The following is a 16,589-nucleotide window of genomic DNA, read 5'->3' on the forward strand; positions in this document are numbered from 1 at the left end:
TCAATGGACATGAGTTTGGGTAAACTCCGGGAGTTGGTGATGGACAGGGAGGCCTGGCGTGCTGCAATTCATGGGGTTGCAAAGAGTTGGACACGACTGAGTGACTGAACTGAACTGAACTGAACTGTGACCTTGGGCAAATGATGCACCTTCTCTGAGCCTTAGTCTTTCCATCTGTAAAATGGACTCAATAAAGATTGCTATAAAGATTTAAACTGATACTTATAAAGTTCTTAGAACTGTACTGGGTACATAACACATGCTATATAACCATTGACTAAATAAATAAACTTCTCCATCTAAAATGTAGGCTAATAGATAAATTCACGTAAGTTTACCCTTTAACTCCTCATATTGCCTAGCCTGATGCATGAGAGCCATTAAGGAATGATTGTATAAATTAGGGATTACTAACAAGCAGCCTGAGGTCCACTGACCTGCAAGTGGGCTTCCTTTGCCCAGCACGGTTTTCTTGAAATTTTGATTTTGAATTTTTTTAGGGATGCATGATTTCTCTGTTTCCCCACAGGCCACCACTCTCCAAGTATTTACCTTTTGGGTCCTTAAAAGCATTCGAATTTGTCATTCCTGGTGTTAGTGAATGAACACACAACACGTGAGCACTCCTGCAGTTAGCAGCAGTTTTATGACTCATTTGAGTAGGCAGATGGGGCCAATGAGCCATTTCTATTCCCTGAAGCCCTACCTGATTAGCTTACCCATTCCTATTTCTATGTTAGAAGTCATAGAACAGAAACAGAAAATCAGTAAGTTGAATAAATACCTTCATGCAGCAGTGCCTCATATCACAAGATCATTTTTGTCATGGACTAACTTAACCATGGCTATGTCAGTCATGGCAAGCTAGGTTATGCTGGGGTTGGGGACCACTCAAAATCTTAGTGACTTCAACACAAAGGTTGCCCCCTCATGCTTTCTCTCTAACCCATAGGCAGGGGTCTCTGGTCCACATCACTGCCATCCTTACTTGGGGACCCAGGGCAGAGAGAGAAAATACTCTGAAGGATCTCATATCAACAAAGAAATGGTCTGCCCCAGAAGTGACGGGATACTTCTGCTCACAACTCACTGGCCGGAAGTAGTCACTTGGCCCCAGCTGCCCACGAGGAAGCCAGCAAGTACAGCTCTATAAGGTGCCCGGAAAGCGCAAAGGGTACTGATGGCCAGAGGTGTGGAATTTTTGGAACTTGGATTTTTTAGGCCAGAAGTTTTTCATTAAGTTCAGTTCAGCAACCATTCTCGTGTATCTATAACGGCAGAGCTAAACACCCAGCACTGCGAGGGCATAGCAAAGGAGAGGCAGGCCCTGATATTGAGCAGCTTCACATTTGCTCCAGAGAAAGAGAGGTCATAACACATTTGAATAACAAAGCTGCATAGTATTGACCATCGAAAAGAACAGTGCTAACAATGCTGCAGAGTTGAAAGGCCGGCTGCTTCTGGAGTAAAGAGAAGACTGAGCTACACTCTAGAAAAACATATAGGGTTTGCAGAAGGAATGGAGAGCACTGCAGGTTACAGAAGGGAGCAAACAGGGACAAAGGCCCAGAGGCAAAATACGAGCTGGATTGTTGCAGGACTAAGGAAGTGGCCTGACCGTGGGGTCAGGAGAGGCGGTGGGTACAGTAGAGTCATTCCACGCAGGGCTCTGAGATGCACAGGGGAACAGGATGGTAGCTTTGGCGGGGGGGCGGGGAGCTTGGGTAAAGACCACCCCTCCTCACTAATCCCTTCAAAACCCAGGCACCTAAACCTCCCAGGCATCAGCTTATTCCCCAAACCAAGACTCCTGGATACGTAGTCTTCCCAGACCCACAGGGCAGCCATTGAACGCAGACAGTAGTAAACCTTGGGTTGCTCCTGTCTTCAGTCCCAGGGTTTGATCGTTTGTCCTCCTAACAAAAGAATATTCAAGTTCAAGTGAAACAGCCTCTCATTGCTGGGGTCAGTTCAGCCCTTTTGCTATGGAACATCTGTTTTTGAAATTCAGCTGAGACCCTGACTTAAATCTGTTTAACTTAAAAAATAGCAAGAGAACATCTTGTTTTCATGAATGTCCAGGGGCTGTGTGTCAACAAATTAAAGGTCTACTTGTGGTATTCAAAGTAGAAAAGCTGGTCATGAGATGTTCTGCCACTGGAGTAAATTTATTATGGGCTGTTCATTTCTTGGAATCATGAACCAAAATTTGAAAAAACAAAGTGGACCAGCTACATTTGAATCAACAAATTTCTGCCCAGTGGCGAGTGAGAAATATGCTTTTGTTGTTGGAAGGTCGCTGAGTTGGGTGGTTTCTAGAAAGACGCCCTCTACTCTAGCCATGTGAAATTTATATCTTAAGTGGATTCCCTATGTCTGTACCAGTTCTGGCAGACCATATTTGATAGGTCATCATTTTTACATTACTTGTATAGGATCTGAAGTTGGAGAGAAAGGGTGAGAATAGTTCCCCATCCTTCATATCTGACTAGCTGCTTTACTTTACTCTTCACTCACTTTTTTTAGGACAGAAAAGTAGAGACAAGTTCAATTAATCAACACCTAGTGTTGTTGAGCAAGTGCCTGGCACAATCTAGATGCTGATATATATTTAATAAATACAAACCTCAGTCTCACATGTTTATGTTCCCTTTATCACTGCTTGTCTGTAGTGTATTAACATTTTTCTTTTTTGAGAAAGCTATTACTTCTTAAATCTTATTTTAACCCAAAGGAAACCTTGAGTTAGAACTCTGCTCAATGTTAAGTAGCACCTTGGATAGGAGGGGAGTTTGGGGGAGAATGGATACATATATATGTATGGTTGAGTCCCTTCACTGCTTACCTGAAACTATCATAACATTGCTAATTGGCTATTTCCCAATACAAAATAGAACGTTTGCAAAAAAACATTAAAAAGCAAAAAACAAAACAAAACAAAACAAAGAAAACCATGAGTCATTCCTGTAGTTCTCTCTCATAGCAGCTTATATTTTCCTTTCCGAACCCCATCCCAGTTTATATTTCATTGATTTATTGCCTGTCTCCACCATCAGACCATAAGCACAGTGAGAGCAGAGTAGTTGCATTCACAACCTATTTGCCACAACCAGCAAGGTAGCAAATGGTAATTCGTAATATTTGTTGAATGTTGTTTTTGAAGTTTTGATTGTGATGACGGGTGTAGAGCCTTTACCAGGCTTGAGTATGTTGTTGTTGTCGTTGTTCAGTCGCTCAGTTGTGTCTGACTCTTTGCAACCCCATGCCCTGCAGCACACCAGGCTTCCCTCTTGTTCACTATCTCCCAGAGTTTACCCAGATTCATGCCCACTGTGTCCATGATGCCATCCAATCATCTCCTCCTCTGTCATCTCATTCTCCTCCTGCCCTCAAGCTTTCCCAGCATCAGGGTCTTTTCCAATGAGTTGGCTCTTCACATCAGATGGCCAAAGTATTGGAGCTTCAGTTTCAGCATCTCTTGAATATACATGAATTTAAACACAGTGAAGAAGACATTAGGACTTAAAATTCAGTTGAATATAGAGAAGCCTTTTGTGTGATGACACACTCCCATTCATTTGGGCATACTCTCTTCTGAAGGTCATGGTGGGAGGGGGTGGTCTAATCATCTCTATGTTCTCTCAACTGAAAATTGTCAGACCACATCTGCAATGTAGCTGGCCAAGATTAATGTCAAAGCACATGGCAACAGTTTAGGACTTTTTTTTCCTCTCAAATAGTTAACTCATTCCTGGTAGGATTAAACCTGTGACATTAGGCTTGTTTGTAATAATTTTTGACACAGCAAGCTCCCTGGTAGAGACAGTACAAAGATCTACAGTCAGAAAGCTGTTTCAGTTGTCTGATGGGCATGTGGCTTTCTGTGCTCTTTCACTTGTCTGGTGGTCACCGTTTACTTTTCTGATGGTCAAGCAAAATACCAACACTTTAGCTGAGTGGGGACAAAGTGGGTTCACTTTCTCTCTTTTACTGTTACGGTCTGTGTAGACAAGATTGAAATGGGATTTACTTGTGAGTTCTAAAGAATCTCAAGAGAAATGCTCATTCATTTACAGGAGGTGCAATTCCACAACACTTTCTTGCTTTGTGTACTTGAAAACATTCCCGAAGAAACAAAGTTGGATGCAGAAAAAATAATGGGAGGAAAGAAAAATAATACTCTGAATTCTGAACAATTCTACTTTAATAGGTTGATCTGTCTGCCAGCTGGCCTCAGTGTTGACTACTTGTAATATATACTTTTGGTAGGCCGCATGTAGTTCTTGGAACTGTTTATATTAGACTGCAGAAACTTAATTATTCTGAAACTGGCAGGACTCGCTTTGGTTACTTAATACAGAGTTGCTTAGTCATCTTTATACATGGTGTGGACAGCATTGTTTAAGTGTGAAAATTTGGAAAATGCAAATGTGTTCCGAAGAGATTACAGGTCAGGTAGAAAAACAAGAAGTTATCGTTGGTTCAAGACGCTAGGCAGGTGGTTGCCACATGTTTTAATTTGACAAGCTAGGTGACTGTTGAGTTGAAGCCCTTGATTACAAGTATTTTTCCATTTTCTTTGTGAATTTTGTCAGAAGTGAAAAACTGCTGCTGCTGCTGCTTCTTAGATCATATTCTGATCCACATTTTGCAAAACACAGATTTCCCAGCAAGAGTGTGAGGTACTCTAGAAGACACTGTTGAAATGGCTTTCTTGTTTTCAGAAACAAATAAGGATGTTATTTCATGCTGGTCATTGCAACGATCCTTCTTTTTAATCTTCTGGTTTGAATGCTTATCTTGCCATACTTGAACTGCTGCCTTCCAAATGCAATACAGATTTATAGAGCTTTAGTAAGGAAACAGGCAGGCAAAATGAGTTTCTTCCGTGTATTTTAGAGTCTGAAGTGGCGCCGGAGGTCTCCAGGTTTTCCAGGAATGCCCATGGCAACCTCACACTCTTCCTGTGACCTGGGTAGGAGCTCCTAAGAGAGATGGTGAGAAAAGATAAAGGTCCTGTAGCCAATGGGTAGTGACACCAAGCTGGGGAGGGTAGGTTCCCGAGAAAACACCCAGAACAGGGCCTTATGTTTCTAATTACCAAGCATGGTTACAGAGTAAAATCAGGCAACACTTTTTTTTTAGACTGATGGAAGCATTTAAATCAGCTCTGAATGTCAGTGTTTTCTAATTATGATGGAGGAGTGGCAAGGCGTCTCCAAAGGCCTTGGAAATTTGATGTGTTCAACCCTGATTCTCTTCTTATTCATTGTCATCTCTTCTCTTTCCTTCTCCTTTGAACGTCCCAGAAATTCCCTCAGTTACAAAGGCCTAATACCCTTCTTTCCTGAAACCAGAATGTCTTTCTAAGACAAGTTTCTTTTCTACTAGAAGAAAACAACCACAACTACAAGTCTCAATATAAAATAGAGCTTTGTAGTGAACCACCATCCCCAAGGTTACTAAGAGTTCAACTGGAGGCATGACCTTTTGATCATGTCTTAGCCAAGTTCCTCTGTTTACCAATTAAATCCAAAAATAAGCAATGCCCTGGAACTCACTTTAATTCAACAAGTGTGAACTTAGTGCTGACTATAAGAAAAAAAAATAGTTAAAAACTTTGAGGGTTGATAAAAATGAATGATTATCACTAGGAGATTACAACCTTCTGTGTGTTAGTCGCTCAGTTGTGTACAGCTCTTTGCAACCCTGTGGGCTATAGCCTGCCAGGCTCCTCTTCCTAAGGGATTCTCTAGGCAAGAATACTGGAGTCGGTTGCCATTTCCTTCTCCATACAGCCTTCTAGGGAAGACAGATATGTGTTCAGTAATTAAAATGCAAGCTCCAATAATACAGGTATCAGTAAACACTCATGTCAGTGAGTACAAGATTCAGAGATCCTGTCATCTCTGCTTGTCATAGCGGATTTACACTCTGAGCCATTCTTTATTTGAAGGAAAGTCCAGAAATTCCCAAACTAATAAATGGGTGAAACTACCATCTAAATGACTCATGAGAAAGGGAGGAAGAAGCGGTCTAGGCACTTTTCAATTTGTTATTTAACTTCGTTGCAGATTTATATGTTAAAATGTGTATCTATTACATTTGAGAGACATAATGGATAATGTCCCTCAGTTTGGCTTCAAAGCTTATCACCTTAGATTACAAACTCCTAGAATATAGTCTCTAACTTGCTTCAAAATTCTAAAACACAGTAAGTGCATTTGATGATCATTATGAATAGATGTTGAACAATTTACTAAGGAAAAATTAATCCCCTGATTGTAATAACATGTCCTTCACGTGCAAAAATGTCACCAGTACAAAGTATCACTAGGGCATACCGTTGGATTGTTCGCAGCAGTGTAAATGGATTTGTGTCCTGCTATGGGCTTCCCCATGGGCTCAGTGGTAAAGAATCTGCTTTTGCTGTGAGAGACGAGGATTCAGTCTCTGGGTTGAAAAGATCCCCTGGAGGAAGAAATGGCAACCGGCTCCCATATTCTTGCTGGGACAATCCCGTGGACAGAGGAGCCTGGTGAGCTACAGTCTTATTCACTCAGTCATGTCCAACTCTTTGTGACCCATGTACTGCTGCACACCAGACATCCTGTCCTTCACCACCTCCTGGAGCTTACTCAAACTCAGGTCCATTGAGTAGGTAACGCTACCCAAGCATCTCATCCTCTGTCGTCCCCTTCTCCTCTCGTCAGTCTTTCCCAGCATCAGGATCTTTTCCAGTGAGTAGGTTCTTTGCATCAGGTGGCCAAAGTATTGGAGCTTCAGCTTCATTCTCAGTCCTTCCAATGAATATTCAGCACTGATTTCCTTTAGGATTGACTGGTTGGATCTCCTTGCAGTCCAAGGGACTCTTGAGAGTCTTCTCCAACACCACAGTTCAAAAGCATCAATTCTTCAGCACTCAGCCTTCTTTTTGGTTCAACTCTCACATCCATACATGACCACTGGAAAAACCATAGTTTTGACTATACGAACCTTTGTTGGCAAAGTAATGTCTCTGCTTTTTACTATGCTGTCTAGGTTTGTCATAGCTTTTCTTCCAAGGGCTACAGTCTATAGTATCACAAAGAGTCAGACACGACTGAGTACATCTAAACTCTGTCACCTTACTAATCTCTTGTACTAGCAGGATACCTAGGTAAGGCTCTGGATCTTGTAGGTAAGGCTCTGGATCTTGTTGTTGATCACTAAATTGGAAATGTTAGACGCAAACTCATGCGTTGCTGATATGTTTATAGCTGAGTAGACTGGAAAGGCCAGAGAGTCATGCACAAGGAAAACTAAACTGTTATGTAAAATATGGTGACCTCCGTACCATGTTTATAATTGGTGAAGACCTATGGCCTCTGACCTTTTGTTCCAAGTAAGCCACTCTTGGGTCTTGTTGCGCAATTCGAAGTGTGATCTCTCTTCAGACAGTGTCTCAGCTTCTTTTGAGCTGAGCAGTCATTTCACTTTCTCAGTTGCAAGTGTGCTCAGAACAGCAAGACTGCAGATCTGAAATATATCTCATAGATCAACAAAGAAGTTACTGATGAGAGGATTAAATAAGTACATCCCTGCTTTGAGAGGCTGGCCCATACCATACCCCTCATTTCTATTCCATCTACTCTAGGAGACATAAGGTTTTTGAAGACAGAGATGTCTCTGAACTGCATAACACCATGGTAAAGTCACTTCATTTTAGGAGTTGGAAGGCCTTACAGTGGGCTGTCCAATAGAACTTTCTGTGATGATTGAGTGTTCTCTGTGCTGTCTTACATGGAAGCCACTAGACACATGTGGCTACAGAGCACTTGAAATGGGGCTGGTGAGACAGAGACATTGAATTTCTAATTTTACTTAATTTTGATTATTTAAATCACCTCCTGTGACTAGTGACAACCATATTGAGCAACACAGCCTTAGAATCTCAAAAAATAGCTTCCCACTACAACCCTAAACAGATGGCCATTTCACCTCTACCTGACTATTTCCAGTAATTGGGTTCACATTTTCTCAGTAGCCCCATCCATAGTTGGATAGGTCCACTGGGACAAAGATCCTACCCTGATATGACATCAGAATTAGCCTCTGTTATCAGGTATGCATTTAGAAAGCACATTTAGGAATTTTTAAAGCATAGCTATGCATTTTTTTCTCACCTGGGCCTAGATTGGTGGAGAATTTCTGTCTTTGCCGTAGCAATTCACTCCCATGACTTTTGATGCTTTTCTCTTCTTTCTGGGCCAAGAGAGCAACAGTGACCATATGTCTTTGCTGATTTGATATGTTCTGTTCTGTGTCTTTTGGTCTAAGTTTCCTGGAGTTTGTTGTGAAAGAGTATTTCAAACTCTCGAAAAGGGTACCAAAGGAATAGTATTCCAAATTTTTAATTCTTTCTCTCTTATAAGAAAACGTTTCAGCTTGGTTTAGAGATTAGTCTAAATACCAGTCCTGGTTTTCCGTTGATGGGCTGTGGTGCAGGAGCTGATGCCACAGTCCTATTTGTCTCAGTCTTCTTTCTTTAAATGGAGGTGACTCTACTTTTCTTACTTGGGAAGATCAGTGAAATGCCACGGGACTGTGAACAACTTGAAGTGCTCCAAATGGGTAGTAACGCTTGGAGATGAGACATAAAATTCCGAAGTGCGTGGCCTTCCCCAGTGTGGAGGCCAGTGTAGATAAACGCCATCCCTTCACATCTGAAAGGCCCAGTGTCCACCCCTCCTAAGGTGGAAAGGGGGCCATGAAGACATGGATTTTTGTAACATTAAGATTTCTGTTCTCCTGTTTTGCAAGTGGAGAAATTATGAATAGAGAAAAAAGTAATAACGAAAGACTGAGCAGAGGAGGAAAGAAAAAAACAGGTCATAACATGGTACTCTGCTCTTAGTAGGGCCTTGTGCTCTGTATTCCACTGATGAGAGAAAAGAAACAACTTGAGAAGGCAGAGTTCCTCAGATTGATCCCATTCATTTTTATTTCTGTGTTCCTGGTCTTGACACATGTGTCTTAGTGATTGCATTTTTTAAAAAGTAGCACAGATTTTTGGAGCAAAATGGTGAAGGTTGAGCTAAAGTTAAGTCCAAACTGTATGTTAGAATCTATGTGTTTATTTGGTTTTTGAGTCCCAAATGAATTATTTAGTTGAGAAAAGAGTAAAGCAGGTTGATAAGTTGATTTTTTTTTTAAGGACAAAAGTTCATTTTCTGTCGTCAGAAAGAAAACACTGCCAGATCTACTGTGTAACTACTGCAAATGTGGGTTTATATAACTTTTGAGATTCATATATAGCCTATTACCTAGGTCTTTAATTCACTTTGTAAACACTAATCAGTCAGTAAACCACAGAGATGATTCAGCTTGAGTTACATTTTTCACTCTCAGCATGATAAAATCAAGAATAAAAATCTAATAGTTCAAATCAGTTACAATTCCTGAATGCCTGCTATGTCCCAAGAGTGAAAAGAGCTTTTAAAAGGCTGTATCTGTTCATAAGTGGCCTTAAGAATGAAAGCATATGGAAAGTAAATCAGTAACATATTTAAGTACTAGTTAGAACAACTAATAAGCCAGGGCAAGGCAGTACATTATTAATTACCAAAATTGAATGATGGATATTCAAGCAGTGAGATATCACTACTAAACTGGAGTCCTCAGGAAAGGCATAAAGGAATTGAAATTTGAGCCAGAAATGCATGAATGTGGACAATGAAACTATTCTGTCTGATACTGTGATGGTAAACACATAACATTATGTGTTTGGCAAAACCTGTAGAATGTGCCAAAGTGTGAAACTTAACGTAAACATGAACCTTAAAAGCTAGCGGAGGTGATAGAATTCCAGGTGAGCTATTTAAACATCTAAAAGATGATGCTGTAAAAGTGCTGCATTCAACGTGTCAGCAAATTTGGAAAACTCAGCAGTTACCACAGGACTGGAAAAGGTCAGTCACTTTTCATCCCAGTCTCAAAGTAGGGCAGTGTAAAAGAATGCTCAAAGTACTGGACAATTGTGCTCATTTCACATGCTAGTAAGGTTATGCTCAAAATCCTTCAAGTTAGGCTTCAGCAATACATAAGCCAATAACTTCCAGATGTACAAGCTGGGTTTAGAAAAGGCAGAGGAACCAGAGATCAAATTGCCAATATTAGTTGGATGGTAGAGAAAGCAAGGGAATTCCAGAAAAATATCTTCTTCTGCTTCATTGACTATGCTAAAGCCTTTGTGTGGATCACAACAAACTGGAAAATTCTTTAAGGGATGAGAATACCAGACCACCGTACCTGCCTCCTAAGAAACATGTATGCCAATCAAGAAGCAATAGCTAGAACTGGGCATGGAACGATGAACTGGTTCAAAATTGGGGAAATAGTACAACAAGGCTGTATATTGTCACCCTGTTTATTTAACATATGCAGAGTACATCGTGTGGAATGCCAGACTGGATGAATCGCAAGCTGGAATCAAGATTGCCAGGAGAAATATCAATAACCTCAGATATGCAGATGATCCCGTTGAATGGAAAAAAGCTAAGAGGAACTTAAGAGCCTCTTGATGAGAGTGAAAGAGAGTGAAAAAACTGACTTAAACTCAACATTCAAAAAACTAAGATCATGGCATCCAATCCCGACGCTTCATGGCAAATAGAAGGGGAAAAAGTAGAAACAGTGACAGATTTTCTTTTCTTGGGCTCCAAAATCACTGCGGATGTAACTGCAGCCAAGAAATTAAAACGCTTGCTCCTTGAAAGGAAAGCTATGACAAACCTAGACAGAATATTAAAAAGCAGAGACATCACTTTGCTGACAGAGGTCTGTATAGTCAAAGCTATGGTTCTTCCAGTAGTCATGTATGGACATGAGAGCTGGAAAAGACCCTGATGCTGGGGAAGATTGAAGGCAAAAGGAGAAGAGGGTAGCAGAAGATGAGACGGTTAGATAGCATCACAGACTCAACAGACATTGATTTGAGCAAACTCCAGAGACAGTGCAGGACAGGGAAGCCTGGTGTAACACAGTGCATGGAGTCACCAAGAGTCAGACATGACTTAGTGACTGAGTGACAAAAACCAGTCAATATTAGCTCGTTAATTATAATAAATGTTCCACTGCAAGATTTTAGTAATGGGCTGTGTTAGTTTGCTAGGACTGCTGTAACAAAGTACCACAAACTGGGTGGCTTAGAATAGAAATTTATTATCTCACAGTTCCAGAGACTAGAAATCAAAGTGTCAGCAGGGGCCCTCTGAAGACCCCAGGGAATGTCTCACTCCTAGCTGCTCATAGCCTGAGGCATTCCTGCTGCACCATATTCTCATGTGTTTGCCCATGATCTTCCCTCTGTGTATATCTGTCTCTAAGTCCAAATTTCCCCTTTTTATAAGGACACCAGTCATACAGGATTAGGGCCCATCCTAATACTCATCTTAACTTGACTACATGTGCAAAGACACAGTTTCTAAACAAGGTCACATTCTGAGGTGCTGGGGGTAGGACTTCAACATATCTTTTGGTGGGGAATACACAGTTCAGTGCAAACACAGAAACACCAGGTGGGGGTAAAGGTGAGGGAATAGATGGACACTCTACTTTCTGCTCAGTTTTTCCTTAAACTATGTTGTTCAGTCACTTAGTCATGTCTAACTCTTTGTGACCCCATGAACTGCAGCATGCCAGGCTTCTCTGTCCTTCACTAAGTCCCAGAGTTTGCTCAAACTCATGTCCATTGAGTCAATGATGCCATCCAACCATATCATCCTCTGATGCCCCCTTCTCCTCTTGCCCTCAATCTTTCCCAGCATCAGGGTCTTTTCCAATGAATCAGTTCTTTGCCTCAGGTGACCAAAGTATTGGAGTTTCAGTTTCAGCCCTTCCTAGCAATATTCAGGCTTGATTTCCTTTAGGATTGACTGATTTGATCTTCTTGCTGTTCAAAGGACTCTCAAGAGTCTTCTCCAGAACCACAGTTCAAAAGCATCCGTTCTTCAGTGCTCATTCTTCTTTATAGTCCAACTTTCACATCCATATATGACTACTGGAAAAACCATAACTTTGACTAGACAGACCTTTGCCAGCAAAATCATGTCTCTGCTTTTTGACACACTAGGTTTGTCATAGCTATTCTTTCAAGGAGCAAGTGTTTTTTTAATTTATAGCTGCAGTCACTGTCCGCAGTGATTTTGGAGTCTGAGAAAGTGAAATCTGACACTGTTTCCACATTTTCTCCATCTATTTGCCATGAAGTGATAGAACCAGATGCCATGATCTTAGTTTTTTGAATGTTGAGTTTTAAGTCAACATTTTCACTCTCCTCTTTCACCTTCATCAAGAGGCTCTTTAGTTTCTCTTCACTTCCTGCTATTAAAGTGGTATCATAGGCATATCTGAGATTATTGATATGTCTCTCAGCAATCTTGATTCAGCTTGTGATTCATCCAGCTGAAGTTTCACATGACGTACTCTGCATAGAAGTTAAATAAGCAAGGTGACAATTTATAGCCTTGATGTACTCCTTTCCCTATTTTGAACCAGTTCATTGTTCCTTCAACTTAAAACTACACTAAAAAAAATTAATTAAAAAAAATTTTTTAATTTAAAAAATATGATCCAGCACATAGCACATATTTGATTCATGTTGGTTACCTTTGAACGTTGCAGTGACTTAGCGTCCCTGACACAACAGATTTTATTCTTGATGTGTTCTGAGACCACTGTTGGCACTGCCCCAAATTCCAAGGACCTCCTGCAATCATTCACCATTCAGTCTATGATGATTTGAAGGTAGATAGAACCTAGCTTTCTCTACATATTTCTCCCCTTAATAATGGAGTACTGGCCAGCTGCTGCTACTAAGTCACTTCAGTCGTGTCCAACTCTGTGCAACCCAATAGATGGCAGTCCACGGGCTCTCCCATCTCTGGGATTTTCCAGGCAAGAACACTGGAGTGGGTTGCCATTTCCTTCTCCAGTACTGGCCAGCTAGCTACCAGAAGGCAATGGCACCCCACTCCAGTACTCTTGCCTGGAAAGTCCCATGGATGGAGGAGCCTGGTAGGTTGCAGTCCATGGGGTCGCTAGGAGTCGGACAAGACTGAGCGACTTCACGTTCACTTTTCACTTTCATGCATTGGAGAAAGAAATGGCAACTCACTCCAGTGTTCTTGCCTGGAGAATCCCAGGGACAGGGGAGCCTGGTAGGCTGCCATCTCTGGGGTCATGACTGAAGTGACTTAGCAGCAGTAGCAGCTACCACCTACTGCCTTGACTATTTTTACACCTGTGTGCATGTGTGTAAATACACATATTAATACATGCACATACACTCACACACACACAAACACATACACACCCACATATGTGCACACACATACACATTTAAGATGACTTCCTACCTTCCACCGACCCTGTCCCCAACAAAAGCAGAAACTAGTTCTCCTTATAAAGGTTTCTCAGGAAATATCTCTAGTGAAGGTCACATATCCATTAAGGAAAAAAAAAAACTTTGCAAAGGTAAAGTATAATACTAGTTAGAATTCTTGATTGAAAGACGCACATTCGAAATTAAACTCAATATTTTTAAGGAAAAGAATCCTAGATTGGATTTAATATGTAGATTTTAATTCCCAATACGGAGAGGGAAATGAATAAGGGAGGAAACAAAGAAAGTATCACAGAATGAGACACATAAAAAAAGGAAATGACAGAAGAGCTATTGATAAATATCTCCCCATCCCCCAAAAAGAAGTTGAGAGCAGAAAAGAAAGCAGAGAGAAGAAAAGGGGAGGAGGAAGCTTCAGGCTGCTCTGGCACAGAGGTGAGCCACGTGATAGACACACAGGAGGGTCACTCACGGCGCCAGTCACCTGTATCATCGGCTTGGCAGTGCCGTTACCCAAAGGAAGGGCAGCATGTTAAGTAATTTGAAATCTCTGACATTGACTTACTCCTTAATTGTACCAGCATAGACATGCCCTATTTTAAGAAAATCTGGTATTTGAGAACCCATATTGAAAAGACAGTTATATCAGTAGGTGATGGTTCTCCTGCCTTTGTAAAATGTTTTTTCTCCCTTGACAAAAGGAGTCACACCAAGGTTTTTCAGTAGCATGACTACAATCTCCCCAGCACAAAAATTTAGATTTTCATAAAGCTTTTCAAGAACCCATCTGTCACATTCGTGGATAATATCTCCCTTCGTCTGCGTCTGTCTATCAAGCTACTCTGTCCACTTGCGACACTCATGAGCTCCACTGTTTACAGAAGCTCTCTGCCTTGACATGTCATCACTTGGTTGATGGAGAGTTTGTTTCCTGTCCAATGTTACTGGAAGGAGTTCAGCATCGACTGGGGGTCAGGGAGGAAATGAGAGATTACTAGCTGAGGACATGGGAGCTGCTGCTTCCAAAAGGGGAAATTCATTTACAGTTCTCCCCAGACGTGCCTCCCCTTACGGGGAACAGTGCCAGGGAGGTTCAGAGAAGTTCTGTGATGATATGAGGGTGTGAGGATGGAGAAGACTTCCAGCTCCATCCTACAGTGGGACCAGCAAAGAGCCATTTTCACAAGCACAGACAACTTCCCCCCAAACACAGCACGTGACAGTCATCCCGCACCACCCGGTACAGAAATGTGCTTCTTCCACCACCTCAAGTGTACCCGTCACACATCCGCCAAGCAGAGCCCAGAAAGCCCTCATGTGTATAAATGCTTCATAGAGCGCTCACTCCCTCTCTCCTCCTCCTAGTGCCTTACTTCATTCAACGAGCAAACACCTGGTTAGGTAGAGTTCCTATACGGTTGAAGGAGAAAAACACCCAAATAATAAAAGATGGGATCTGCTTGCAATGTGGGAGACCCAGGTTCGATCCCTGGGTCAGAAGATCCCCTGGAGAAGGGAATGACAACCCACTCCAGTATTCTTGCCTGGAGAATCCCCTGGACGGAGGAGCCTTGCAGGCTCCAGGACATGGGGTCATAAAGAGTTGGACATGACTGAGTGGCAAACACACACACACACACACACACACACACACACACACACGATAGAAGGTGAGGAGTAGGAGGACGGAATGGGTCGGGGAAAAAATTTGTGTGGGTCGAGAGCCGGTGAGGGTGGCCAACCACAGTGACCATGTGATGTTAATTAGCTGCACTCCCCGAATGCCCCAGGATGCTGCTTGGCTCTGCCAGCCGTGCGCATCTTCGGCCTGCTTGGAAATGTTTGTTTCACCACTCATAGGCACCTGCACTAGAGGCATAGTCTGAGAAAAAACCCAGCCGCGGCTGCCAGCGAACCACCAGCACGACTCCTCGGCTTAAGGAGGCTGGAGCGAGACCCAGAGGCTTAGAGGCTGCTCTTTAAGCTACTTAGATAAATTAAGAAAAGTGAAATTGTTTGCTTACAGACAGAACCTCTTTCTCCCGTTTCTGTTTGCTGTTGCTATAGTTATTCCAGAAGTGGTGCATATACGACAAAAGACTTCACTGAAGGCAGGAAGGAGAAGCCTTTGCCCCACTGCATCCAGCTCTCAGGCCACGGAGGTCTGGTCCCGCTGCTCCCAGGGCAGTCCTCACGCACCCTGCATTGTGCTCAGAACAGGAGCCCACCCCAGGGAGACACGTGGCCTCTCAGGAGACCCTCGGACCACTTTCTTTTTTTTCCATTCTGATAACTATGGAGAGATCAGACTGAGAAATATAAAGAAATTTTTTTCTTGGTTGCTGAAAGTAATTTTTCAAAAAAGAAAACGGGTTTTTTTCCTTTATAACTAGCTAAATATTTGGAAAGAACTCTTTGTAAGAGGCAGATAGAAAAACACTGAAAAGTCAAAAATCCCCAAATAAACACCCAAATTTGAATTTCTAAAGGATTTATGAGCAGTATAAATAATACCTTAGGGAATAAGAAGGGAGGCTGAATTCAAACGTTGTATCGTTTTGTTTTGGTTGGCTAAGATTTTATTTTTGTTTTTGTGGGTTTTTTTAAGGGGGGAAATGCTTGGAAAAATAAAAGCATCTAGTGATTTCAGAAGGTTTCTGAACTTGGCCTTAAAGTCTAGGTTTTGCTTTTCACTCCCTCACACAAAGATGCCATTAGGGGATGGCTTCAGGTTTTGCCCGTCTCTCTCTTCTTACGCAGGGCAAATGGCTTGTCTCATGTGCACAGAAAGGGCTGGAAAATATTTTTTGTGATCTGAGTGCAGCAGAGTCTAGGATTCCAGAGGAAGTGGAGGCCTCCCGCTCCACACAGGAAACAATCTTCAAGCAGGCCTTAAATGCCAGATTCCAGGCCGAGTTTAACTAACCACTGACAGCTCTGTAAACAAAGCAAGGACAAAAAGAGCCCGCTTCCCCTTTTCTGGTAGTCATTTTGGGTTTGGGGGCTGCAGGGGAATTCTGGAATACTTGACTCCATGGCACAGAGACGCAGGAAAAGCGGACTTCTCAGTTGAAGAGCTGGAAAGGGAAGATCTTTCTGGGATTAAAACCATCACAGAGGAGGTAGGAAAGAAGAAAATGGTTGGGTTACAAAGAGCAGCGACTTCTGAGCTCTGAAAACAGTTTGATCATATGTAACTGCTTTG

General features: G+C 42.0%; 1 protein-coding gene across 44 annotated transcripts in view; it reads left to right on the forward strand.

The window, feature by feature from the left end:
* CALD1 (caldesmon 1) overlaps window positions 1-16,589 on the forward strand; it is a 232,443-nt gene that overhangs the window by 108,845 nt on the left and 107,009 nt on the right. For 4 of the 44 annotated variants that reach the window (XM_060414857.1, XM_042248852.1, XM_060414865.1 and 1 more), the window contains exon 1: window positions 16,369-16,506. The exons of the other annotated variants lie outside the window; for them this stretch is intronic. The gene's annotated coding sequence lies outside the window, so the exon portion shown is untranslated. Of the gene's footprint in view, window positions 1-16,368; window positions 16,507-16,589 lie in introns of those variants that run through there. 44 annotated transcript variants of the gene reach the window in all.

The sequence above is a fragment of the Ovis aries genome, chromosome 4 (assembly GCF_016772045.2).
Source record: "Ovis aries strain OAR_USU_Benz2616 breed Rambouillet chromosome 4, ARS-UI_Ramb_v3.0, whole genome shotgun sequence".
NCBI classification, from domain to species: Eukaryota; Metazoa; Chordata; class Mammalia; order Artiodactyla; family Bovidae; genus Ovis; species Ovis aries.